Source organism: Meriones unguiculatus (genome assembly GCF_030254825.1).
Source record: "Meriones unguiculatus strain TT.TT164.6M chromosome 13 unlocalized genomic scaffold, Bangor_MerUng_6.1 Chr13_unordered_Scaffold_44, whole genome shotgun sequence".
Classification (NCBI taxonomy): Eukaryota; Metazoa; Chordata; class Mammalia; order Rodentia; family Muridae; genus Meriones; species Meriones unguiculatus.
This window is the reverse complement of record NW_026843651.1, coordinates 2,997,868-3,024,542: the sequence shown is the minus strand read 5'-3', so window position 1 is coordinate 3,024,542 and position 26,675 is coordinate 2,997,868. Positions and strand designations below refer to the sequence as shown.

The window sequence follows — 26,675 nt, the reverse complement described above, 5'->3', positions numbered from 1 at the left end:
TCTGACATAATCTGATTGGCCTGCTCTTTGATCACCTCCCTCTGAGGGGGAGCAGCCTTACCAGGCTAGAGTAGAGGACAATACAGCCACTTTTGATGTGAACTGACAGACTAAGATCAGAAAGGAGAGGAGAACCTCCCCTATTAGTGGACTTGGGGAGTGGCATGCAAGCAGAGGGAGGAGGGAGGGTGGGATTGGGAGAGGAGGAGGGAGGGGCTTATGGGGGGATGCAGAATGAATAAAGTGTAATTGATGAAAAAAAAGATACTGAAACAGATGTGTCAATGTCTCAGCATGCTGGAAGGAGGATTCCATCAGGTTTGGTCCAGCATCTCCAGTATTCACTCCTTTTGTTCTGCAAACATATAATTTCTCATAAGCATTATACAGTTCTAAAATTATAAATGTAAGAAATGTTCAGAATGAAATTAAACTGTAAACCAATTTTATCAATGCCAATTAAAAGAATGGCGCAATAGATATTGAGGATATTATAGCCAAGGATTTATTGGCTATGTATTGCTGAAGTTCTTGCTAGAGACATTTTTTATGTTTCAGTCAGTTTTAGAGTTGTTCCCATGTGAAGGGATTATCAATTTATATTACCTGTTCTGTTTGGTCTTCTTGATTTCTCTCTTCTTGTGTGTGGCCAAGGTCTTCAGGTGATCTTCCTCTGTGATATCTGATTTTTATTAGTTTTGAAGGAACCCATAATTTCTCTTCTCCTGTGTGAACATATGCAAAACCTCTTCCCCAGTGTGTAACACATTCCCTACTGTCCATTTTGAAATTGGGATATCTTTGAAATATATAGGCTGAAATAATTCAGCAGTTTTTTTTTCTATAACCAAGTGTCGTGCATCTGTTTTTTGTTTTTCATTAACATTTAAGAAGTTTAAGGTCAATAAAGCATTATGTAATCTATCTCTGTGGTGTTTTAATACCCCTCCCTGATTGTTAAGCATGTCCCTTAAAGTATGATTCTATTTTTCAATGACTGCTTGACCAGCAGGATTGTGAGTTATACCTGTTACATGTTTTATCTTATAATATGTAAAAAAAATCTTTTCACTTTTTTAGAGACATATGCTGTAGCATTATCAGTCTTAATCTGTGTAGGCATAACCATAACTTCCATCACTTCTAATAAATGTGTAATAACTGAATCAGCCTTCTCAGAACTTATGGCTTTTGCTCATTGGAACCCTGAATATGTGTCTATAGTATAGTGCACATATTTCAGTTTACCAAACTCTATAAAATAAAACACGTGATTTGCCAAATTTCATTTCTTTGGTTACCATTAGGGTTACTTCCTACAGGTAGTGGAGTTTAGTTATATAAAGAACAAGTGGGACATTTTTGCACAATTTCTTTGGCTTGTTGCCAAGTGATAGAAAACTCTCTTTTTAAGCCTTTGCTGTTAACATGGTGTTTTTTTAAATGAAATTCTGAGGCCTCTAATATTCTTCCTGTCAATAGTTGATCAATTTCAACATTGTCTTGTGCTAGAGGGCCTGGTGGACCCATATCAAATCTGATCTATGTTATATACAATGGATTATTTCTATTTCTGATTACTCATTGTAACTGAAGAAAGAGTGAAGTTAAGTCCAAATTATCCTGAATTAGATCAGAAGTTTCTATATGTAGAACAAATCTTTCTGAATATTGAGAGTCAGTGACTATATTAAGAGATTCTTGAAAATTTGATAACACCAAGAGAATTGCATATAATTCTGATTTTTGAACTGAATCATAAGGACCCCCCCACCACTTTACTCAGATTTTCTGACTTACAACCTGCCCTTTTTGATTTATTGGCATCCGTATAAAATGTGGGAGCTCCAAAATTTGGAGTTCCTTTTATTATACGAGGGAGAATCTAATTGTTTCTTTTTATAAACTGAAGTGACTTGATTTTTGGGTACCTTTTGCTGATTTCTCCCAAAAACTCACAACAAGCTCTTTGCCAATATCTCTACCCATAACGATACAATCTCAGCATTGGTACAGGGCACCAGAATTTCAGCTGGATCTGTTCCAGCCAACTGATGAAGTCTCAGTTTTCCTTTTAGGATCAATTCAGGAACTTTTCTATATAGGTTTTAAATTTTTCATTTTGTTTGTGTGCCAAAAATATCAATTTTAAGACACAGTTGACCTTCTGCATAAGAATTGCTGCGGGAGAATGAGTGGAAAGCAAGATAACCAAAATACAGGTCCTATTTGGATCAATATGGTCAATATATGCATCTTGTAATTTCCTTTCTACCAGAGCCAATTCACTTTCATCTTCAATTGATAATGTTCTTGGACTTTTAAAGTCCTTATCATCCTGTAAGTTTTGAAATAAGTTATTTAGCTCTTGAGTAGCTAAACCAAATGTAGGCTATAGCCAGTTAATATCTCACAGCAAGTTTTGAAAATCATTGAGAGTTTTTAATTGGGTTCTTCTAATTTGTACTTTTTGTGGTGGAGTTTTCTGTAGACCTATTTTGTACCCTAGGTAATTAATAGAATCTCCTCTTTGTACTTTTTCGGGAGCAATCTCTAAACCCCAACAAGACAAAGTTCTATTTATTTCATCAAAAATATTTTCTAATGTTTTTCTATCTGAATCAGCTAATAAGATATCATCCATATAGTAAATTATGGATTGAGGAAACTGCTTATGAATTATCTCTAACAGCTGTTGTACAAAATATTGGCACAAAGTAGGACTGTTCAACATCCCCTGTGGTAAGACCCTTGAGTGATATCTCTTTATTGGACAGCTTCTATTAAAAGTGGGTGCTGAGAAAGCAAACCTTTCCCTATCATGTTCATGTAAAGAAATTGTGAAAAAGCAATCCTTTAAATCAATCACTATAATAGGCCATTGTTTAGGTAAGATGGAAGGCAATGGGATTCCGGATTGTAATGACCCCATTGCCGGAATAATTTTGTTAATGGCTCTGAGATCTGTTAACATCCTCCATTTGGCAGATTTCTTTTTTATGACAAATACCGGAGAATTACAAGGGCTGTTGGACTCCTCTATATGTTGAGCCTCCAGTTCTTCCAGGACTAGCTGTTTTAATGCCAGTAATTTTTCTTTACTCATAGACCATTGTTCAATCCAAATAGGTTGGTCAACCAACCACCTTGGTAAGGTGGTGGGGGTTTTATTAGCAGTGGCTTCCCAACATGAAGTTGAAAAGAATGCTTGTATCTGGTTTATGGACAGCCTGGGCAGCCTGTATCTTTTTTGATGGCATTTTAAAATAATTTTAACTTCTTTATCAGGAGTATTACCTGTTTTGCCTCTGAAACTGGGGGTTGTTAATCTGGGTCTCCCATTGTTGTAACAGATCTCTTTCCCATAAGTTTATGGCTATCTCAGCCACATATGGCCTTAATTTTCCTATTTGACCTTCTGGTCCTATACATTTAAGCCACCTGACTTATTGTTTCACTTTAGATAAAGTTCCAACTCTTTGGAATTGGATATCGACCTCTTGAATTGGCTAATTTGGGGGTCAAAATTTAGGAGTGATAATTGCGACATCAGCCCCAGTATCCACCATTCCTTCAATTTCAATATTATTTAAAATTATCTTTAACTTTGGCCTATGATCATTTATAGAGGTTTGCCAATATATTTGGTTTTTTCCCTTCCTGTTTTTTTGTTTTGTTTTGTTTTGTTTTGTTTTGTTTTGTTTGATTTATCTATAAAACTTACCCTGGCCTCACTGTTGAAGTTTTTAATGTTTATTCCCAGGGCAGTGGCATTTAACTTTCTTGTGGAAGAGTATCCCTGTCCTGTATTGAGGCCTGAGAAAGGTCCCCTCAGGCATTTTTGATAAAGGATTACCCTATTTCTCTGTGCTCTACATTCACTAATCTGATGTCAACCCTTGCCACATCTTCTGCATATTCTAAAAAGTATAGACTCCCTTTTGAATTATTTTGTGGTTTTTTTTTGGTAACTCCGTTTGCCCATCAAAATTAAGACATTTCCCAATGTCTTTAGGGATAGCTTCTCTTATCAAGGCCAAATTGGGTGATTGAGGTCTGTTGTCAATTGTATTTATAACCCATTTGTCTTTTTGTGCACACCTTGCTTTGAATGGCCGTATTACCTCTTTGCATTCAAAATCTTTGCATTTTCAAAGGCTTTTCTAGCTAGTTGATCTGATATGCTTGTACCACCAGCTGAGGTCAATCTTTGCAAAACGTTAATGAATGGTTCACGTGGAGCTTGTATGACCTGAGAGAATGGCTCAATCCTTTTCCCTGATTCCTCAACCTTGTCCCAGGTATTTAAGGCTGCTAGGTGACATAATGCTAAGGTTTCTTCATTATATACAGCTTGTATCTCTGTGTCAGCCTATTGGCCATCACCAAGCAACTGTTCCTTAGAAACACCAACAGCCCTGGCTCTATTTTTGTATGCTATCTCTCTAGCCTCTTCTCTTCATCATGATAGTGATTGTAAATATGGGTCAGGTTCTTTTATTGCCTTTGACATATCCTCCCAGTCCTTTGGGATTCCTCTACTGATTGACCAGAAAGTCAGCATTTGTTTTACAAATGGTGAATGCATTCCAAAATTGGTGACACTTTCTTTAAATTTTCTTTGGTCTGGCACTTCCACAGGGTGCCATTCAGTCTCATGGTAATCCTGTGGGTGATCATCATTTGCTGGTCTCTGTTGTACACCGACTGGATAAGCTAACGTTTGTTTTCTAACCACCTTTGTTTGGCTTTCTTTATTATTATCTTTTGCCTCTGCCTGAGTATGTTCTTTACTTAGTATTCTAAACTCTTTTTCTTAAGTCTGTACCCATATTTCATACCTATCTCTCTGTTGTTTGTTTTGTTCAATAATCTCTTCAATCTCTTGTTTTATGCCTCCCTTCTAACTTTTAATTTTTCTTTGTAGTGTTCTAATTGTTTGTGTTTTCCAGTATCTTTTCTAAATCCTCTGCCCTCATTTCCTGTTGTTTATCATGTTCTATAAGTTTTTGTGTCTCTTGTTTTATGTCCTGTTTCCAACCTTCATTTTTTTCTTCACATTGTTCTACATGTTCTTTGTGTTGTTCCAGTATCTTTTCTAATGCCTTTGCCTTTGAGAAGACATAAAAGGCTAAATCAATTATTAAAGTTAAATTGAGGAATATGAATGTAACCATAGTCATAATTTCTAAACTTTCCTTTATTTCTGTCTTAAAACCATAGAAGAGATTATCTGCCAAGCTCAAAGAAGTCTGTATTAATGTTTCTCTCATCCTGTTAGAATATAGTGGCAGCCAGTTTTGTTCAGTCTCAGTTCTGCCCAAAGTAGGAGGCATGTTTAAGAGTCTCTCTTAAAGAGCCAGTAATTTATCTGGGAGTTTTTAGGTTTAAAGTTTGGGTTGTATCGCTGAGAGCTTATTCCTCTCCCCCACCAAATTATATTAAAGTAGGATTGAAAGTGTGTGGATACTAGATTAGTTGGATACCATTTGTTGTAGATTATTAATATTTACTATTGATAAATCTTTTAGTTAAGCAGTGGTTATTCCTAAACAGCTGTATAACCAAATCACCACACAGAGACTAGGATTTATTTAATTAACCTAGAGCACAATGCTAGCCAAAATTTCTCCATTCTAAACCTCCAAGTCTGCAGAGTTTCCTATGATTCAGATTCACCCATCATGCTTGCTTTTTGTGATATTTTAGTTCCAGTTAATTTCTGCATGCGGTGCCAAGCCCTCTCCTGCAGATTCTCCTAGTTTCCTCTCCTGTCTCCTTCCTCTTCCTCCCACTCTGGACCAGAATGTCTCACCTTATCCTCTCCATTACTCAGTATTGGGGCTGGTTGTTTTGATTGACAATATAAAGAACAAATGGTGGCATGTTTATGCAAACTTGAGACAGGTGATGCTTATAAAAAGCATCACAATGCAGTATCTGGATTTAAACCAGACAACGGAGCAGAGAAACCAGCTTTTGAATGAACAAGGGTAAATTGTATACATTCCAACAAAAGAATATTATAACAATATAATATCTTGTATCATATTAAAACAACATGGTCTAAAACTAGACCTCAATAATAACAAAAAATAGTAAATAGCCTGCATATGCATGGAAACTGAACTCTAATCAATCACAGCTGGATTATGAAGAAATAAACTAATTAGACTTTCTAGAATTTAACAAAAATGAAGGCACAACTCACCCAAACTAATGAGACATAATGAAAGTAATTCTAAGAGGAAAGTTCATAGAACTAAGTGACTTCATAAAGAAATCTGAAGCATCTCAAATCAACATAACAGCACACTTGAAAGACCTAGTCAAAAGGAAGCAGACATACACAAGAGGAGTATATGGCTAGAAATAATCAAACTTAGGGCAGAAATCAATAAATTAGAAACAAAGAAAGCAATTCAAAAAATAAACAAAAGCAAGAGCTTGTTCTTGGAGAAAATGACAAAGATAGAGAAAACTTTAGCATAACTAACTAAAACACAGGGGGACACTATACAAATCAGCAAAATCAGAAAATAAAAGGAGGTATAATTACAGACACTGAGGAAATTAAAAAATCATTAGGTTTTACCTTAAAAGTCTATATGCCACAAAATTTGAAAATCTAAATGAAATGGAATATTTTCTTGCTAGATTCCACTTATCAAAGTTGAATCTGGATCAGGTAACTAAATTAATAGACCTATATGCCCTAATGAAATAGAAGCAATCATCAAATTCTCCCTGCCAAACAAAGCCCAGAGCCTGATGGTTTCAGCGCAGAATTTTACTAGACCTTCAAAGAAGAGGTAACACCAATACTCTTCAAACTATTTCACAAAACAGAAAAATAAGGAACATTACCAAACTCATTCTATGAGGCCACATTCACCTTGATACCTAAACCTCACAAAGGCTAACTAAAAGGCAGGGATACACTAAAAAAGATAATTTCAAACCAATCTCTCTTATGAATATTGAAACAAAAATACTCAATAAAATACTCACAAAATGAATCCAAGTAAACATCAAATATCTCACCTATCCTGACCAAGTAGGCTTCATTCTAGGCATGCAGGGGAGGTACAATATACAGAAATCCATCAGTGTAATCCACGACTTAAACAAACTGAGAAACAAAAACCACAAAATCATCTCAATAGATGCTGAAAGGCATTTAATAAAATCCAAGTTCCATTAATATTTAAAGTTTTGGAGATATCAGAGATAAAAGGCACATGCCTAAACACAGCAAAGATAATATACAACAAGCCTATAGCAAACTAAATGGAAAGCAATTTAAATCAATCCCACTGAAATCAGAGACAAGTCAACTTTGCTCACTCTCTCCTTTCTCTTCAACATAGTACTGGAAGTTCTAGCTAGAGCAGTAAAACAACTAAAGGAAATCAAGGGGATACAAAGCAGAAGGGAAAAAGTCAAAGTATCACTGTTCACAAATGATATGACAGTATACATGAGTGACCCTAAAAATTCTACCAGAGAAGTACTACAGCTGATAAACACCTTCAGCAAAGTGGCTGTATACAAAGATGCTAAAAAATATCTGAAGCCCTCTTGTATAGAAAAGACAAGAGGGCTGAGAAAGAAATTAGGGAAAAAAAACAACCTTGCAATAGCTACAAATAGCATAAAGTGCACTGGTGTGACTAACCAAGCAAGTGCAAAATCTGTATAAAAAACTTCAAGTCTTTGAAGAAAGAAATTGAAGAAGATATCATAAGATGGAATGATCTCCCATACTCATTGACCAGTAAGAAAAAACAGCAAAATGGCCATTCTACCAAAAGAAATGTAGAGATTCAATGCAATTCCCATCAAAATACCAACACGATTCTTTACAGACCTTGAAATAACAATTCTCAACATTACATAAAAAACACAAAAAATCCAGAATAGTTAAAAGAATTCAGTACAATAAAAAACTTCTGGAGGTATCTCCATCCTGGATCTCAAGCTGTACTACAGAAAAACAGTAAAAACGGTGTGGTACTGGCATAGAAACATACTGGTGGATCTGTGGAATTGAATCAAAGACCCAGAAATAAACCCACACACCTACAATGCCTGATTTTTGACAAAGAAGCCAAAACCATTCAATGGAAAAAAGAACATCTTCAACCAATGGTGCTTGTCTAACTGGATGTCCACACATACAAATAGATCCATACTTATCACCTTGCACAAAAGTAAATTCCTTGTGGATCAGATACCTCAACATAAAACTAACATTCTTAATCTGTTATTAAAAAAAATTGAGGAAGAGGCTTGAACATATTTGCACAGGAGACAACTTCTTGAACAGAACACCAGCAGCACAGGCTCAAAGATCAACAATCAATAAATGGGATCTCATGAAACTGAAAATCTTCCCCAAAGCAAAGGACACTGTCAGCAGAACAAAAGGATGGCTTACAGACTGGGAAAGGATCTTCACCAACTCTACATCTGACAGAAGGCTAATATCCAGAATATATAAATAACCCAACAAATCAAATAATCCAATTTAAAATATGATTCAAGGCTAAACAGAAATTCTCAACAGAGAAATATTGAATGGTGTAGAAACACTTAAAATGCTCAACATCCTTAAAAATCTGAGAAATGAAAATCAAAACGACTCTGAGACTCCACTTCTCACCCAACAGAATGACTAAGAGAAAAAACTCAAGGGACAACTCATGCTGGAGAAGATGTGCAGAAAGGAGAACCCTCCTCCATTGCTGGTGAAAATCTAAACTTGTACAGCTGCTTCGGAAATCAGTCTGGTGCTTTTTCAGAAAACTGGGAATACTGCTACCCCAAGACTCAGCTAAAAAACTCCTAGGCATATATCAGAAAGATGCTCAACCATACAACAAGGACATTTGCTCAACTATGACAATAACAGCTTTATTCATAATAGCCAGAATCTGGAATCAAACTAGATGTCCCTCAATGGGGGAATGGATACAGAAATTGTGGTACATTTACACAAGGAAATACTACTCAGATATTAAAAACAAGAAAATCATGAAATTTGCAGGCAAATGGATGGAACTAAAAAAAATCACCCTGAGTGATGTATCTCAGAAGCAGAAATACATGTATGGTATATATTCATTTACAAGTGATTATTACCCATACAATATAGATTGGACATACTAAAATCTACAGACCTTAAAAACCTAAAGTACAAGGAGAAACAGAGAAACATAGGGAAGATGCTTAATTCTCATTCAGAAAAGAAAACAGGATAGACGCCAGAACGCATAGAAGAGAGAGAACAGGATAGGAGCCTTTCACAGATGAACACTAAGTGACTCCACTCAAGAGGTGATTGAAGCAGATACAGAGACCCACAGCAAAATTTTGTATAGAGCACAAAATGTCTTATTGAAGAAGTGGGAGATAGAAGGACCTAAAGGGGACAGGAGTCACACAAGGAGACCGACAAACAAAAAAAAATCTGGGTCCTGGGGCCCTGCATAGACTCATGCATCAACCAAAGAGCATGAGAGGAATTAGACCCCCTGCTCAGATGTAGCACATAGACAGCTCAGTGTCCATATGGGATTCCTAGTAAGGGGAGAAGAGACAGTCTCTGAACTTGGCTGCCTGCTTCTTGATCACTTCTCCCTGGTGGGACCACCTAGTCAACCTACAGATGAATAGGATACAGGGAGTCTTAAAGGAACCTGATAGGATAGGGTCTGATAGGACCTTCCCTATCAGAGGACTACAGGAGAAGGATAGGAGAGAAGTAGGGAGGGATGCTGGGACCTAGAGGAGAAGAGAGAGGCGGCTAAAATTGGGATACAAAGTGAATAAATTGTAAAAATTAATGATAAACAAGGGTGACAGAATAAAGCATAAATAAGACACAATTGACTGAGAAAAACACAAAAAAAATACATCTTTAATCATAGATCTAGCTAGGAAAAAAAAACCTTAGGCAACCATTACCTCAAATGACAAATAATGTATGTTTAGTGTCCTTCTTGGTACTATAGTAAAAGAGAATGTGATAGGATGCACACAGTATCATTGGAAATCTTTCTTCATGCACTGAACATGGAGTGACTTGTAGGAGTTGAGATGTTGATTTACTTTCTCGCCACAGATCAGCAGGAATGTATCCCTTGCTGAATTCAAGAGTACCCAAACCTTGAGAGAAACAAGTGCCTGCCCATGGCAGTGACCTTCCTGTCATTTGAGGATCCTCTGGGTTTGGTCCTGGCCTGCATGGCTTTGTGTTTATCTGTCAGCACAGCTATAGTTTTGGGGATCTTTCTCAAGCACCATGACTCACCCATCATTAAGTCCAATAACCAGACTATAATAAAATACCTTAGTGTCTTCAAATGAAATTATTTACCCCTACTTTTAGTAAGTTTATATAAAATGTATTTCTAACCGTAACTAAAAGAGCCCTTCATTTAAACAATGTTATATAGATACACTCTATTTCAGAATAGAAACCACTTCTGAAAAAACATTTTAGTAAGTTATACATGTTACTTTTTAATTCATGGACATATAAGTATTCAAATTTTAATTACATAATCGTAATTGTGATAAATAATACAGGTACTATATTTTTTCCCTTAGTATTTTATTTTTCTGGAGGAAACAGGAATTAGGCTGACAGTTGACATCTTCTGTTGGACAGGCAAAAACCTGGACCTCTGGCAAAGGGTACTTGCAAAATTGTATATCCACAGTGGAAATCAGTGTGCAGAATTGTCAAAATGATGAAAATAAATCTACCATATGAACCACTTATAACTTTCCTTGACATATGCACAATGGACTCAACATACTCCTTCAAAAATATTTTCTCAACCATGCTCATTGCTATTCTGTTCACAATAGGTACAAAATGGGAACACCTAAATATCCTTCAACTGATATAGATAAGTGAAATGGTATGCATATAAGTAGATAGAAATATAAATGACAATATTGATTTAGGTAACTAAAATCCAGAAAACAGATATCACATGTCCTATCTACTCTGAAGCATGTAATTCTAGATCTTCAGTTGTGAGTAGTCACCCTACTGTGAAAGAAAAGAAAGATTGTCATGAAAGACTGGGGACCAGCCCCAGCAGTTGATAGTTTCCAGAGAAAAGGGAAGGATAAGGCAGGGCAGAAATGAGTCAGAAATGGTTGTCCAAAGAAACTTAGAGTCTTGACTGACTGGCAGTCATAGTACCTCTTTATTTAGACAGATTTCAATAATAAAAGATGGATTCACATTGTTCTAAAACATAGATGATATCCTTTTTGTCCCCAGACGTGTGTTTTAACTGTCTCTTGGTCATAAATTTAGTCATCATTGATAAACCTTATCTTTTACTATCATTTTTCTTCATCAGTCCCATAACCTGACAGTTTTGAGGATCTGGAGGCATATTTGCCACAGCCTGAAAGCCCATTCTCAGGTTGGAAGCATTCTCAGATTCAATGGCAATAAATAAAAAATCTTTAAGCAGCCTTGGACATATTGCTTTGTCCTGAGAAGTATATTATCAAATTTTAATGGACAACCTCAAGAAAAACAATTTAGGCCAAAGCAGCAACAGTTATTATTCAATTCCTGGCATAAATCAATGTCTATACCTCATATCTTTGTAGAATTTATTTATGTGCTAAATCTAAGTATTTTTTTCATTATTTTGGTCATACAACACTACAGTGATACTGTGAAAGCTGATATTTCTAGGAAAAGGAGGTCATAATACCTCACTTTTAAAATCATTTTTACAAAACATTCTTTGTCCATCATTATAGATCCTAGTTTAAGGTGATGATATCTTCAGACATTCATTTACAGCTCCATATAGTCATGGGGGGCATATCATATGTAACTCCTAATCTCATATGCAAAGTAATCACCTGAGGATACAGCAGTATGAGGTATTTATTCTCCAATGATATCAACTCTCCTAGCACTACAAACTTTGTTTGCCTTTTTAAGAGTATGTTGTTCTGATTATTTTCTTCTTGAGGAAGCATAGGGGTAGATTTTTCAAGACTGTCTTGGAGCTGAAGTCTCATAAGGAGTTCTCTGCCATTTTTATGTGAGTTACAACTTCCACAAGGAAGACATTCATGTAGGGCCAGATAATTGATATTTCTGAGAGGGGCAGTATGCTCAGAATTTTTCTGGGGAAGCTTAGAAGCAGTACCACAGAGTGAAGGCATAAATGATTCATTAAAAATTTTCTCATTGCTCCAATGTCCCCAGGTCATACATGTACTGAAAGCCCTCTAAGCATGTAGCAAGTGGAGATCAAGACAAAGCCTGGAAGATAGCATGAAGGCTACTATAACATGCAGCTCAGCTGTGCTGGATCTTTGTCAAATAGCTGTGCTGACTTCATGGCTTTAACTGTATATGAACTTTGGTGAGGTTTTAATCCATTTGGAGGTGACGTTGAGTGAAAATAAGCACCTATTTCTATGTTTCTACATATAGACATCTAGTTTGGTCAGCACCATTTATGAAGATTTTATTTGTTTTTCCAATGTGTATTTCTTGCATTGCAGTGTGTATTTCTATTTTTTTGTTATAGTACTAGTGCATTTACATAATCAAATATTACTCAGACATTTAAAAAATCAAATCATGAAACATGAAGGTAAATGCAGATTTGCAGGTAACTGAGAGTGAGAGAACCTAGACCCAAAAAGAGAAATAGGGTATGTATTTGCTTTACATATGTATTAGTTGCAAGATGTATAATATGCAAGCAACTGAATATAATACCACAGGGATACATACAGATTAAGAACTGGAGGTTAGGGCAGGCAGAGATTTCTCCATAGGAAAGGGAAATAAAATACTTGGAACAAATGGAAAGTGGGCTAAAAAGATAGAATTGAAGGGGATTGGGAAAGGAAGAGGGCAATGAAAAGGTAACATGAGAAAAGACAGGTAAAATTAAGGGTCATTGGAAACCTAATGCAATAGAAACGTTCTAAATCATATTTATAAAAAGAATCAATATAAATGAAATCACCACACAAGAAGAAAGTCCCAAATGGAAATTTCTTGACACTAAGTAAAGCATCCAGTACTGGTAATATTTAACTGAGGTACTGGTTAAAGTAGTGTGATTGTAATGCCAAAACAATACAGGCTTTTGCCAAGACTATAGGATGCTCTTCAGAAATTGACTACAATGCCCTCTTGCTGGAGACAACACTTACACTTACCTGGAACATAGATAAATAGAGCTTGTGCTTACATAGAACCTTCACACTTACATTCTAGCAACTTTGATATGTGATGTACTTTGCAACTACAAGAGGAGAAATATAAACACTAACCCAGATACCAAATTTTTGAACTATAACAATGCTCTACCTGTAAGACATATTAGTGCAAGAGTTGTAGGAGTAAATACCAATCTATAGTTTGACTTAAGGCCCACTTCACATGATGGAATCCACACCTAACACTGGTTTTTTGATCAAGAAAAGGAAATTACACAGCCCATGGTTGTGGGGGAAAAACAAATAGTACATTCTACTAAAAGTAATAAATGACCATTGACACCATTCTGCTATACTCATAGACCAGTATCTTGTTCAGCCATCATCAAAAAAGTATCATCCTGCATCTGATGGAGACAATTTCAGAGACCCATAGAGAAAATAGACAGTCAGTGAAAGACCTCAGAATATGCCCTTCAGGCTCTTCAGTAATTCAGCCAGAAGAGTGTAAGAGCCAGAAAAGAAAGAGGATATCAAAGAACAAAGCAGTATAAATTAAGAGGACTGAAGAATAGATAAACTGTGAGAGACTGAGGCACCATGCACAAGGCCTTTAGAGTTCTGCCCTAGCCCTATCTCTAATTGATAAATGTTTGCAAATGAAAATGTAGTTTTCTCCAAGGGACACTCATTTTATCCAAGGGACTACTCTTAATTGTATTTTTAAGAGTACTTTCCAATAGGCAGATGCCCAAAAATTTCCCTCACTGACAAGTTTGGATTCTCATGTCCTGGAATTCTGGCATTCATTTAAAATGTTTTTATCATAGTTCTCATTTTAATTTGCTGAAGATTTTTTCTATTTTTAAAGCTACATGTCCTCTGTGTGTATACCATTGTTTCAAGTTTAATATTTTGTGAGATTCCTGCATGTTTGAGCAAGTCTACATCATTTCCCAACTTGGGCTCTTTTTCTTTTTTTTTCCTACTTGGATGTGTTTGTTTTTGTCTTTTTGCTATTTTATTTTCTTATTATACATTATAGCTCTCCTTGTTTAATATGAGGGTGAATTTAGACAGAATAGAAGAGGAGATGGGAAAGAGTTGCCAGGATTAGAGGAACAGAAAACTTTAATCCGGATAAATATATAAGTAAAATTACTATTTTTAAAAGAAGAAAAGGAGGAGGAGAAGGAGAAGGAGGAGGATGAAGAGAAAGAAAAAAAGAAGGAGGAGTTGGAGAAAGAAGAGAAGCAGGAGGAGGAGAAGGATGAAAAGATGAAGATGAAGAAGAAGAAGAAGAAGAAAGAAGAAGAAGAAGAAGAAGAAGAAGAAGAAGAAGAAGAAGAAGAAGACAAGTGTGTCAAAAGAAAGGTTAAATAGCTATGCACAAAAGATCCAGAAAATCTAAAAAGTGCAAAAAAGTAATTTATGAATAATAAAAATAGAAAAAAAAAGACAAAACTCAGATCAAAAATTCTAGAAAATATTTTCAGGAAAATAATAGAAGAATGTATCCTTAACCTAATGAAGAAGGGGTAGCCTATAAAAGTACAAAAAGTATATAGAACAACAATTAAAGTGTACCAGAAAAGAAATTGTGCTCAGCACATAAAATTAAAACATTAAATGTGAAGAAAAGTATATTAAACAAAGAAGGGATATTAAAAGATGCAAGTTGAAAATACTAACTTGCATATAAATTCAGGCTCTTTAGAATAACTCCTGATCGCTCAAGAGAGAAAGAATGAATAATCCCAAGCATCAAATCAGGAGGCAAAAACCTCACACCATAACTACAAAATAAAGGGAAATAATAAACATTGCTCATTGAAATCTCTCAACTTGGATGTTCAATTCTCCAATAGAAAGTCAGGAACTAACAGAATGGACTAGACAACAATGTCCATTTTTCTGCTGCATCTACTGAACACTCTTTATCATCCAGGTTGGACAGCATCTCTGTTTAAAAGGATGGAAGGAGACAGTAGAAGAAAGTGGACCAAAAAAGAAGTTTAGGGGAACTTTATTTTATAAAGTTCACACAAACAAATACTAAAATTCTTGAGTCAATTTAAAAGAGAGTATGTACTGTACACACTGAATGAGGATATGCAACAGATGACTTGGACTGGTCCAGCACACATCTACACTCATGTTTACTGAAGCAAAGCTTACCGTATGCTAAGAGAGAATGGACTTGATTGTCCTGAATCACATGAGTGCAAAATATATTATTCAAATTTTATTCATGGAAAACATGTACTTTTGTTTTTTGAGATTTTTAATATAATCACATTATTTCTCATTTCTCTGTCCTACCTACAAAATCTCTCATATATCCCTCTTTTGGCTCTTTCAATTTCAAGTCTTGGGTTGCCAATAACTGCTATTACATGTATCGTGTGTGTGTGTGTATGTGTGTGTGTGTGTATATGCAAGAGTGAGAGAGAACATTTAACATTTCAAGAAAGGCAATCATTTTACTTTGAAATTGTGGATGAACTCAAAATGTATCAAGTTATGACCTGAGCTAGACACAGAAATGAAACATTGTCTGACTTATAACTGGGTTATAAGCACTCAGTGCTCTGAAATAAGAACTGAATAGTCAGTATTAGAGCCTGAACATCAGGGTGTAGTGGCATGACTTGTCAAAGAACACATTTCAGTGACAAGAGGAATAATATAAAGAAATACTTTGGGGTGCATGCATAAGAGCTATTAATAATAGCTTACATTGTTTACTTGAGAAATATTCTCTGTATATTTTTTTAAATCTCAATAACCAAAATGTTATAATTACTGTGTAAGAGATATTAATTTATTTATATATTATTTACTCTTCCATCAATTTTCCTTCCATTTTCACCCTCCTGAGTTTTGAGTAATCATTCTTTGCTCTTTTGAAAATTCAAGCCACTTTTTCATAAACTATTTTTACACACTTAACATACCAAAATTTGATTTGTACAATATTTTACAATATTACAATACTAGGAATATATGACAAACCACTGAATTTTATTAAGGGTATTTATTATATATAGTATCACAGGAAAAAGGAAAATGAGTAGAGATGAAATACTATTCTTTCTAGTTGTTTTTAAGAGACAGTTGCCTGAGTCCAGCCATCTCATGAAAAAAAAACTCATTTTTTTCTTTTTTATTGATTATTACAATTTATTCACCTTGTTTTCTGGCTGTAAGCCCCTCCTTCATCTTCCACCAGTTACAACCTACCTCCCTCTTCTACCCCTATGCCCCTCTCCTAGTCCACTGATAGGGAAAATCCTCCTTCCCTACTATCTTATCCTAGTCTATCTTATCAAGTCTTACCAAGAATGGCTGCACTTTCTTCCTCTGTGGCCTGGCAAGTCTGCATCTTCCAGGAGTAGCTGATCAAGGAGCCTTCCACTGAATTCATTTCAGAGACAGCCCCTGTCACCCTTAATAGGGAACTCACATGGAAACTGAGATACTTATGAGCTACATCTGAGCAGGGATTCTAGGTGTTCTTCATTCATGTTCCTTGGTTGGAACAGGACCCCCCAGGCCCATATTTTTGGGCTCAATTGGCCTCCTTGTGGAGGGCCTCTCACATCCAGGTCTTTCTACCTCCTAAATATTCCATATAAATCCATGCTTTCTGCACAAAATTTGGCTATGAGTTTAACCATCTTCTTCAATACCCTGCTATGTAGATTCTTTCAGAGGCCCTCTGTGGTAGTTCCTGCCCTGTTCCCTATCATCCCCCATTACCGATGTCTATCCCATTTGCCCTTCTGAATGAGAATTAAGCATCTTCCTTAGGGTTCTTCCTGTTGTTTAGATCCTTTAGGAATCTAGCTTTTAGTATTTTTAATCCTGTATTATATGGCTAATATCCACATATAAGTGAGTATATACCATGAGTGTCTTTCTGCTTCTGGATACCTCACTCAGAGTGATCTTTTCTAGTTGCATCCACTTGCCTGCTGATTTCCTTGTTTTTAATTGCTGAATAGTATTGCATTGTATAAATGTGCCACAATTTCTGTGTTTATTTCTCAGTTTGGGGACATCTAAGTTGTTTCCAGATTCTGGCTATTGTCAATAAAGTTGTTATGAGTATAGTTGAGCAAATGTCCTTGTTGTATGGTTGATAATCTTCTGAATATATGCCCATGGTTGGTATAACTGAATATTCTAGTAGCACTATTCATAATTTTCTGAGAAAGCACCAGATTGATTTCCAAAGTGCTTGTACAAGTGTATATTCCCACCATTAATGGAGGAGGGTTCCCTTTTCTCCAAATCGAGTCCAACTTGTTTTGCAGATGGTGTGGGAGTACACATGAATGACCCTAAAAATTCAACCAGGGAACTCCTACAGCTGATCAACACTTTCAGCAAAATGACTGTATACAAAATTAAATTAAAAAATCTGAAGCCCTCCTGTATATAAAAGACAAATGGGCTCAGAAAGAAATTAGGGAAACAAAACCCCTTCACAAAAGCCACACATAATATAAAGTACCTTGGTGTGACTCTAATCAAGCAAGTGAATGATTTGTATGGAAAAAAGAACTTCAAGGAAGATATCAGAAGATCTCCCATTCTCTGGGATTGGTATGATTCACATAGTAAAAATTGCCACTCTACCACAAGAAATCTAAAGAGTCAATGCAATTCCAATCAAAATACCAGCACAACTCATTGCAGACCTTGAAAGAACAATTCTCAGTTTCATATGGAAAAAAAAAAAAAAAAAAAAAAAACAACCCAGAATTGATTTTAAAAAATGCCTGTACAATAAAAGATTTTCTGGAGGTATCTTCATCTGAGATCTCAAGTAGTACTATAGTGCAACAGTAATAAAAATGGCATTGTACTGGCACCTGTACTTTAAATCTTAAAGGGGTGTGCATCTACTCATTAATCATTTTTATTAAATCATATCAAGAAGCTGAGGGGAAAAACAAATATACAGGAATCAACTGCTGTCTCAGTTTTAGACCCAGTTTGAGGGAGTCCAGACAGCCAATGCTACCTTGGGCTATTGTTTCGGCTCATCAACCTTAAATCATCCCTGGCTTTTTTTAACGGTGTACTTTTCTTAACTTTAAATTGTTCTTTAAGATATTTTACATCAGAGCCATTAGCAAAAACATCTTCCCTGACCTTGTTAAACAATCTATTTTACCAAATTGTTTCTAAGTATAATGGTCATTGCTAACAATCTACATCTATGGCTCCTTTCAAGGGCAGTGGTTAATTCATTAATCTGCTCCAGTAAACAGGTGGAAAGAGATCAAATATTGTTAATTTTAAATGCCAATGATATCGCCCAGTGATGGGCTAGAAGCCTCTTTAGAGTTTTCATACAACTCATGTTATGAGGAATATGGGCATCATAAGGGCAACAAGCAGAGATATGCTACATAAGAGCACAAAGTCCTCAGGACAAGCAGTTCTAGGGATTATGCTTCTCCAAGACAAACTCCTCGTGACTATGCTAACAGGGGAGCCACATTCCATGAGTTCTACAGCCCTTTTGCTATTGCTACTGAATGGCTCTTGACAGGACCGGGTAGCCAAAATAGTTTGCCTATATATGGGTGAAGGGGAAGTGAGGTTAGCTCAGGCCCTGGGAAGGAGAATTCAGGGTATTGCATGGGCTATACTAGCCTGGAGGACCAGACAACATCGAAGAACTGAAGGATTGCTGGGAGAAAATGTCAGGTAGGTTTGATTTGATATGTTAACTAGGAACCTCTGCCATTAGTTCCAGGTTTGAATCCTACTGCTATGGTAACATAAAGTTCAGAGAGAGAGAAGCATGGTCTCCATTGGATAATGATTATCAAGTGAGCCCACAGGGAAGAAAGGTGACAAAGACAAAGATTATGTTTTTCTTTTCTTTCTATATATCTTCTTTCTTCTCTTTGAGGAAGGGCAGTAACCCAAACTAGACTCAAAATTTTGCTATTTTGCTCTTTTGTTTTTTTTAGTATTTTTTTATTTTATTAATTGTTTTTATTAATAAAATAAAAATTTTATTTTTCACAATTTATTCATTATGTATGATGGTTGAAGGTCACTCCTTCAACTCCTACTGCTCCTACCCTCACTTCATCTTCCCCCATCCCCTTTCCCTAGCCTACTCAAAAGGGAAGTAACTCTCCTCTGCCATCCACCCATACCTTATTGGAAAAGTGCTCAGCTACTAAAAGCAGAGAAATAAAATTTCTGCTATTATTTCTTTTCCATCGGCCACTATACTCACCTTAGAAGATTTCATACCATGAAGCTTTCCTGCAACCTTGCCATGAAAGAAACACTAGGTATAACTCATTTTAAAGAGTCCAGCCCCCAATATAGTGTTTAATTTACCATCTCACATGCAGAAGCATGTGAAATTGAAATGCTATAACCTCTGAAACATTTTATCACAAGCATTTCAGAGAACATGATTCTCTTGCTGCCTAGAAGGCTGTTTTCAACCAACCCAGAAAGGCATGAGGGGCAGAAGATGAGGTATAAAGCTTGGAAAGCCTACAAGCATAACAGTGATGAGCCACACTGGGAATCACCTCAGAAAGTAAGTTCAACTTTAATTCCAGAAAACAAGCTTATACCCCTTGGGGAGTGCCTGGGATGCTCCAAGCATAGGTGTAGATAATTGTTTAATACTAGGCAATTCAAGGGTGCTCGATTTGCATTAAACAGCACATTCCTATCATATGAACAAGAACAAGAACAAATAATTAAATTTTCTGATATTTGAAGGGAGGAGTGATCGGGTATCTGTGTCAAAGGCCATCTAACAAATTTGATTGGTGGTGTCTATGTCTAAAGACACTCTCCAGAAAAACTCACCCTTGACATGGTTACACATCTAGGCCAGAAGCAGGGTCATACATGGAAAAGAAAGCCTCCTCCCTCATATCTCAAAATTCAGTGTTGGTTGTGATGTTTTTCAATAGTACCGCTGGAACAATAGGTATGTGTACACAAAGAAACTTCTACAGGCTACCACTGTTTTCATACTCTCAGAGAACTTCCTGGCTGGTGTTAGTTCACCATTCCCTACATATTCATCCACTGGACTAAAAGTTTCTTGTGTAATGTGAGGCAATTGAAAACAGTAAATGTTGAGAATCAGGATTATCAATAAGTCTTCCATAAACACCTTATTATATAATACTGTTGCATGTAATTGATATTCAATATTCATTGTATTCTTTTTATAAATAAGTTTATTTACTTTAAATACCAATCGTAGTCCCCCTCCCTTCTCTCCCCCAGTACTACCCTCCATTCCTATTCTCCCTATTCCCGTTCCCCTTTAGAAAAGGGAGGTCATTTCCATTGAGCTAGTTTTACAGTTCTGTTGGATCTCAGTGGACCAAAGTACACAGAGGCCTTTCCACATTGCTTATACTCACAGAAATCCTCTCCAGTAAGGATACTTTTATGATAATGATGACTCTAGATTTGTGCAAGGCCTCACCATTTTAACACATTCGTAAGTTTTTCCTCCATTATGAATCCTTTCATGATGATGAAGATTATACAAATGTGGAATGGTTTCACCATGTTAAAAACACTCACAGGCTTTCTGTCCATTAGGATTTCTTTCATGAGTGTGGAGATTATTCTGAAGTGCAAAAGTTTATTCACATTGGTTACAGTCATACAGCTTCTTTCCAGTATGTGTTTTTTGATTTATTAGAAGTTATGTGCAAAGGCTTTGCCACATAGTTATATTTATATGGTTTCCCTCCACAATGTGTTGTTGTCTTAGGAGATGAATATTACATACAAAGGCTTTATCACACTAATTACCCTCACCAGGCTTCTCTCCACTGTGTGTCTTTTCTTGTTTGTGGATACTACTCGGCTGTGCAAAGGCTTTATCATATTGGGCATATTCATAAGGTTTCTTCCTAATATGTGTTCTCTTATGGCTTATGAGATGACTTTTTTGTGCAAAGGCTGTACTGCACTGGTTACATTCATAAGGTTTCTCTCCAGTGTGTGTTCTTTTATGGATTAAGAGATGAGTGTTTTCTGCAAAGGCTTTACCACACTGGTTACATTCATAAGGTTTCTCTCCAGTGTGTGTTCTTTTATGGCTTAAGAGAGTACTGTTTCGTGTAAAGGCTTTACCACACTCGTTACATTCATAAGGTTTCTCTCCAGTATGTGTTCTTCTATGGCTTATGAGATGACTCTTTTGTGCAAAGACTTTACCACATTGATTACATTTGTAAAGCTTCTCTCCAGTGTGTGTTCCTTTATGCCGTATGAGATCAGTGGTATTGGAGAAAGCTTTACCACATAGAGTGCATTTAGTAGGTTTCTCTCCAGTACAACTGCTTGCATGCCTGCAGAGATAATTACCACATGTGAAAGATTTACCACAGTCAGTGCTTTACACTAATAAATATATTTATCTTTATTAATTAATTTCATAATTTGGTCTAATGGTAAAGGAGAATCAAATTTTAAAGTTTTATCATGTTATTTACATTAATGATTTTTCCCTTCATTATGGGTATTTTCAAAGATCCCTGTGATGGTAAGAGCATTTGTTCCATGGTTCACTTTCATAGCATCATTTTTCTATAAGAGTATTTTTTTTATATTTATATATAGAGAGATTATTGTAAGAATACAGAGATTTACCACAGCAATCCCATTCGCATTGTTTTTACTGTATGAATGACACTTCCTTTGCAAAGTGAGACAAGAGAAGCAGAAGAAGTTCCAAATTCCTAGTATTCATAGGTATTTTCAGCAGTATTAGTTTGCTGATGAATTCTCATTTAAGTTGCAAAACCAATTAACAGTAACCATTTATTGCATTCAGAAATTCTACTCAAAGTGGGGACTACTACAAAAGTAATTGTTCTTGGAGAAAGACAGCTACACTGCTTCTTTCAATATCCCTCTACTCATGTGCCTTACAAACATTGTGACATATGCTATACCTATTTAAATTACAAGAATAATAAAGGATTCCCTCATTGAATTAACACAGTTTGTTTTTTGTTCATCATAGACATATCATATAGGGATTAATGTTTCTCCACAACAATATTCTTGACTCTCATAAGCTGCTCCTTTCACTAAACTTTCCAATGTTACTGCATGAATATGAGTAACAGTGGTTGTTATTAGGAAGTTTTGGACACATACTGATCACCTATTCAATATGTATACCTCTTACAATATCTGAGTAGATAAAATGAGACTAAACAGATTGGCAGTTCAACTCAGTAGTTGTAATGTCTATATGATTTAAATGGTATTTTCTGTTACAACATTATTTAATTTTCTTCTATCTTAGGGAATGCCTTGCAAACACAAATCAGATACCTGACATTAAGGTAAATGGAATTGTGGGAATTTAATGATCATCAGCACACTTAAAGCAGTGCTGTTTTTACACTGTTGCTTTTCTTCAAAACCTCCAGGACACAGCCAGGTATGGTACATGCCTTTAATCCCTGCATTCGTGGAGGCAGAAACAGGCAGATATGTGTGATTTCAAGGTCAGGCTGTTCCACCAAGCAAGTCTAAGACAAGCCACGGCTACAAAAAAAAAATCTTCCAAAAACAAAAAATAAAAAGCAGCCAACAAACAAAAACAAAAATAAAAACAAACACTTCCAGGACACATTAAAATTTCTTAACACTCGTGTCTGTATCAGCATGCATATAAATTTACCTTCTGTTACTTGTAGAACTTTGAAAATGTTCTTCAATATTATGGTGTTCCCATTTGTAACCTAAAATATAGTACCAGAAATATATATTATTGGAAATATCATATTATTATTAAGGAAAAACTTAAATCACTACATTCTGTGACCCTTAGTACTATGCCTGATTAAATCACCTCATTCCTCCTCATTCTCAATTGGAATTGCAGAAGAGGATCAACAACAAAGTAAGAGTTGTCTCCTTATTTTAAAAGTGAAAGAAAATTCACAGTCTTACCTATTTCAGTGAGGTTTTTGCATGTCTCTAGCATCACATCTTTGTAGAGTTGCTTCTGGGAAGATTCCAGCAAAGCCCACTCTTCTTGGCTGAATTTCACATGCACATCATTGAATGTCACTGAATTCTAAAATATAATTGTACAATATACAATTGTACAACAGAAACATTGGCAACAATATAAATTTATACTTCTTTGGAAATATAACCATATAATTCTAGTGCTTCTTCCATATATTTTCTGACACAGAAGTGCTAATGTTAGACAGTTGGGTGCTGTGCATTGGGTGAAGGAGGGGAGAAGAAAAAGCCTAAAGGTTAGATTGTAAGAAAAACCAAAGGTGTGCTTTGAAGAACTGTGTTACAGGAGTTTCATCACTTTGTAAGACAGGAATCTAAAGTAGTGAGCAGTTGGGTTCTTGAGCGATCTATGAATCCTGGTCAGTTCCTTGATCAAGTCAGTCAGGACTCTGTCATGAGACAGGTGGAAGGAAAAGGAATCACAATATTTTATCTAGCAACAAATGAGATGTGGTAATCAGGGGACACTGAATAAATGGATAACCTCAGTCAAAACACAACATGGCACTGAATATCATCTTTTTACCATGCTTCAGGGAAGTGGCATATCAATATGTGAAAAGGGAGATTCATATATTTGTGGAAGGGAAAGTGGACTACAGTAAATACATGAATAAAAATAATGTGAGGTGTCAAACAACAACAATCATAGCTGATAAGATCATATTTGTGAATGACCAGACAAAAGAAAAGATATAGACCACATTATTCTTTTTTGATAATTGTTTTATATATTCTCCTTTCCAAATCATGTATAGTCTATAGTTGAAGAATAAAGATTAAAGCTTTTATATTAAAAAAAGAATTGCTAATGTTATCAATAATCATTCTCAGAAGAAAATTGAATAACTGTCATATCTGAACTTTTTGAATAGGATATAGCCTTGGAATAGACATGCCAATTAATGTGGACAAAGACAAACAGAGAGAAGAGAGTGAAATAGAAAGAGAAAGATAGAGACAGAGACACAGAGAGAAATGAACAATGAACAGTACTGAGTACATATCAGAGAAATTTATGAACATTTATTAACTACAAAAATGATGAACAAGCTGGGTATATTCAGTTATGCCTCTAATTCCATCACTCAGGAGGCAGAGGCAGGTGAATTTCATTGAGTTGGATGCCAGCATGATCTATGCAAAGCGTTTCAGGACATCCAGACCTATATTGTAAGTCAGAGTCTTCCTTAAATGTCAATCAAACAAATATAATAGGTAGAAAAAACTCAGAGGTCTTTACTGAAGCTCCTACAAAGAATTATACATTCAACTCAATTCTGTATTAATCTTCCAGAAACCAGCAGTGCCACAGCTTAAACTGTAACATTAATAAGATCTTACTAAAAGGGAAAGCATGTTTAAACAGGTAAAAATTGAAAGCGAAAAATATTAGCAATGTAAATTCTGGTCATAAATAAGCAACATAAGGTGGGAGAGATGGCTCAGCAGTGAAGAATTCTTGCTGCTCTTGCAAATAATTGGGATCAATTGTCAGTGTTTACATGAAACCCACTACTATCCATTGTTCTAGGTTCATGAGTTCTGAGGTGATCTTCAGACTATGAGGAGCAGGGACACAAGAGGTGCATAGTCATGCATACAAGCAAAATACTCATATTCAGTAAAAATTGAAAAAAAACAGATCCCAGATGGTAGAGTTGATTGCACACTGTGTCTGATCAGCAGGGTAGCAGAGACTGCACAGTGACCAACAGTTGGAACAGTAGGCCACAAAACACCACTGACTGTGTTTCCCAGGTGAAAGGAAACCCAACGGTGAGGGAAAATTGGTTCCAACCTCAGATCACTGAGCTAATCCCTGGAAAAAGTTCCTGGGATGTTGAAGCAGGAATGTGGTTTTCAAGCAAATGGACACAAGAAACAAGCAGGAATAGCAATTCTAATATCTAATAAAACAAACATTCAACCAAAATTAATTGAAAGGGATGAGGAAGGATACTTCAAACTCAAAAAAAGGAAAATTCCACCAAGATGGTGTCTCAATTCTGGGCAACTATGCCTCAAATTCAAGAGTACCCACATTTGTAAAAGAAACATTAATTAAGTTCAAAGAACATTTCAGTCTCCACACATTAATAGTGAGAGACCACAACAACTCAATATCATCAAGTGACAGAGCAGTGAAACAGAACCTAAAATGAGATATAATGACACTAAGGGATGCCATGAATTAAATGGACCTGCCAGATATCTAGAGAAATGTTCACCCAAACAGAAAAGAATATATCTCCTTTTCAGCACCTTACGGACCCTTCTCTAAAAATGACCATACAGTAGTCACAAACCAGGCCTCAACAGATACAAGATTGAAGTAATATCTTGCATCCTATCATACCATGATGGACTAAAGGTGGATCTTGACAATAACAGAAATAGCAAAAAGCCTACACATACGTGGAAACTGAACAACTCCCTACTCAATGAAATCTGGGTCAGGGAAGAAATAAAGAACTTCCTATAGTTCAATGAAAATGAAGGCACATCATACCCAAACTTATGAGATGCAATGAAAGCAGTCTTAAGAAGAGATTTAATAGCACTAAGTACCTTCATAAGCTATTGGAGACTTCCCATACAAGCAACTTAATGGCACACCTGAATACTCTATGAAAAAAGAAGCAGACACACCCAACAGGAGCAGACTACTAGATAACCAAACTCAGGGCTGATATCAATTAATTAGGAACAAAGAGAACAATTCAAATAATCAACAAAACCAGGAGCTATTTCTTTGAGAAAATAAAAAAAAAAACATAGACAAATTCTTAGCCAAACTAAGAAAATGGCAGAGAGACACTATCCAAATCAACCAAGTCTGATAAAAAGAGAGAGATAACAGACACTGAGAAAATCCAAAGAACCATTAGCTCTTATGTCAAAAGCCTATATGCCACAAAATTTGAAAATCAAAATGAAATATACAATTTTTTTATTGATTCCACTTACCAAAGTTGAATCAAAATCAGGTAAAGAAATTTAATAGTCTTACATCCCCTCAGTGAATAGAAGCAAACATCAAAAGACTCCCAACCAAGGGACAAATGATTTCAGAGCAGAATTCTATCAGAGCTTCAAAGAAGAGAGAATACCAATATTCTTCAAACTATTTTATATAATATAAATGGAAGCATCATAACCAAACACCTTTTGTAAGACTGAAGGCACCTTGATAAATCCTCAAAGAACCAAAGACCCAAAAAAGAAAGAGAACTTCAGACCAATCCCTCTTAAAATACTCAAATAAAATACAAACCAAATCCAAGAACATTTTAAAGATATCATCCACCATGACCAAGTAGGCTCCATCCCACGCATGCAGCAGTCGTTAAATAACATGGAATCCATCAATGTAA

The 26,675-nt window shown here is 35.8% G+C and overlaps 1 pseudogene; it reads left to right on the top strand.

The window, feature by feature from the left end:
- The window catches only part of LOC110544932 (single-stranded DNA-binding protein, mitochondrial-like), a 38,217-nt pseudogene extending 14,232 nt beyond the window's left edge, over positions 1 to 23,985 (top strand).
- The last annotated feature ends 2,690 nt before the right edge of the window (positions 23,986 to 26,675 follow it).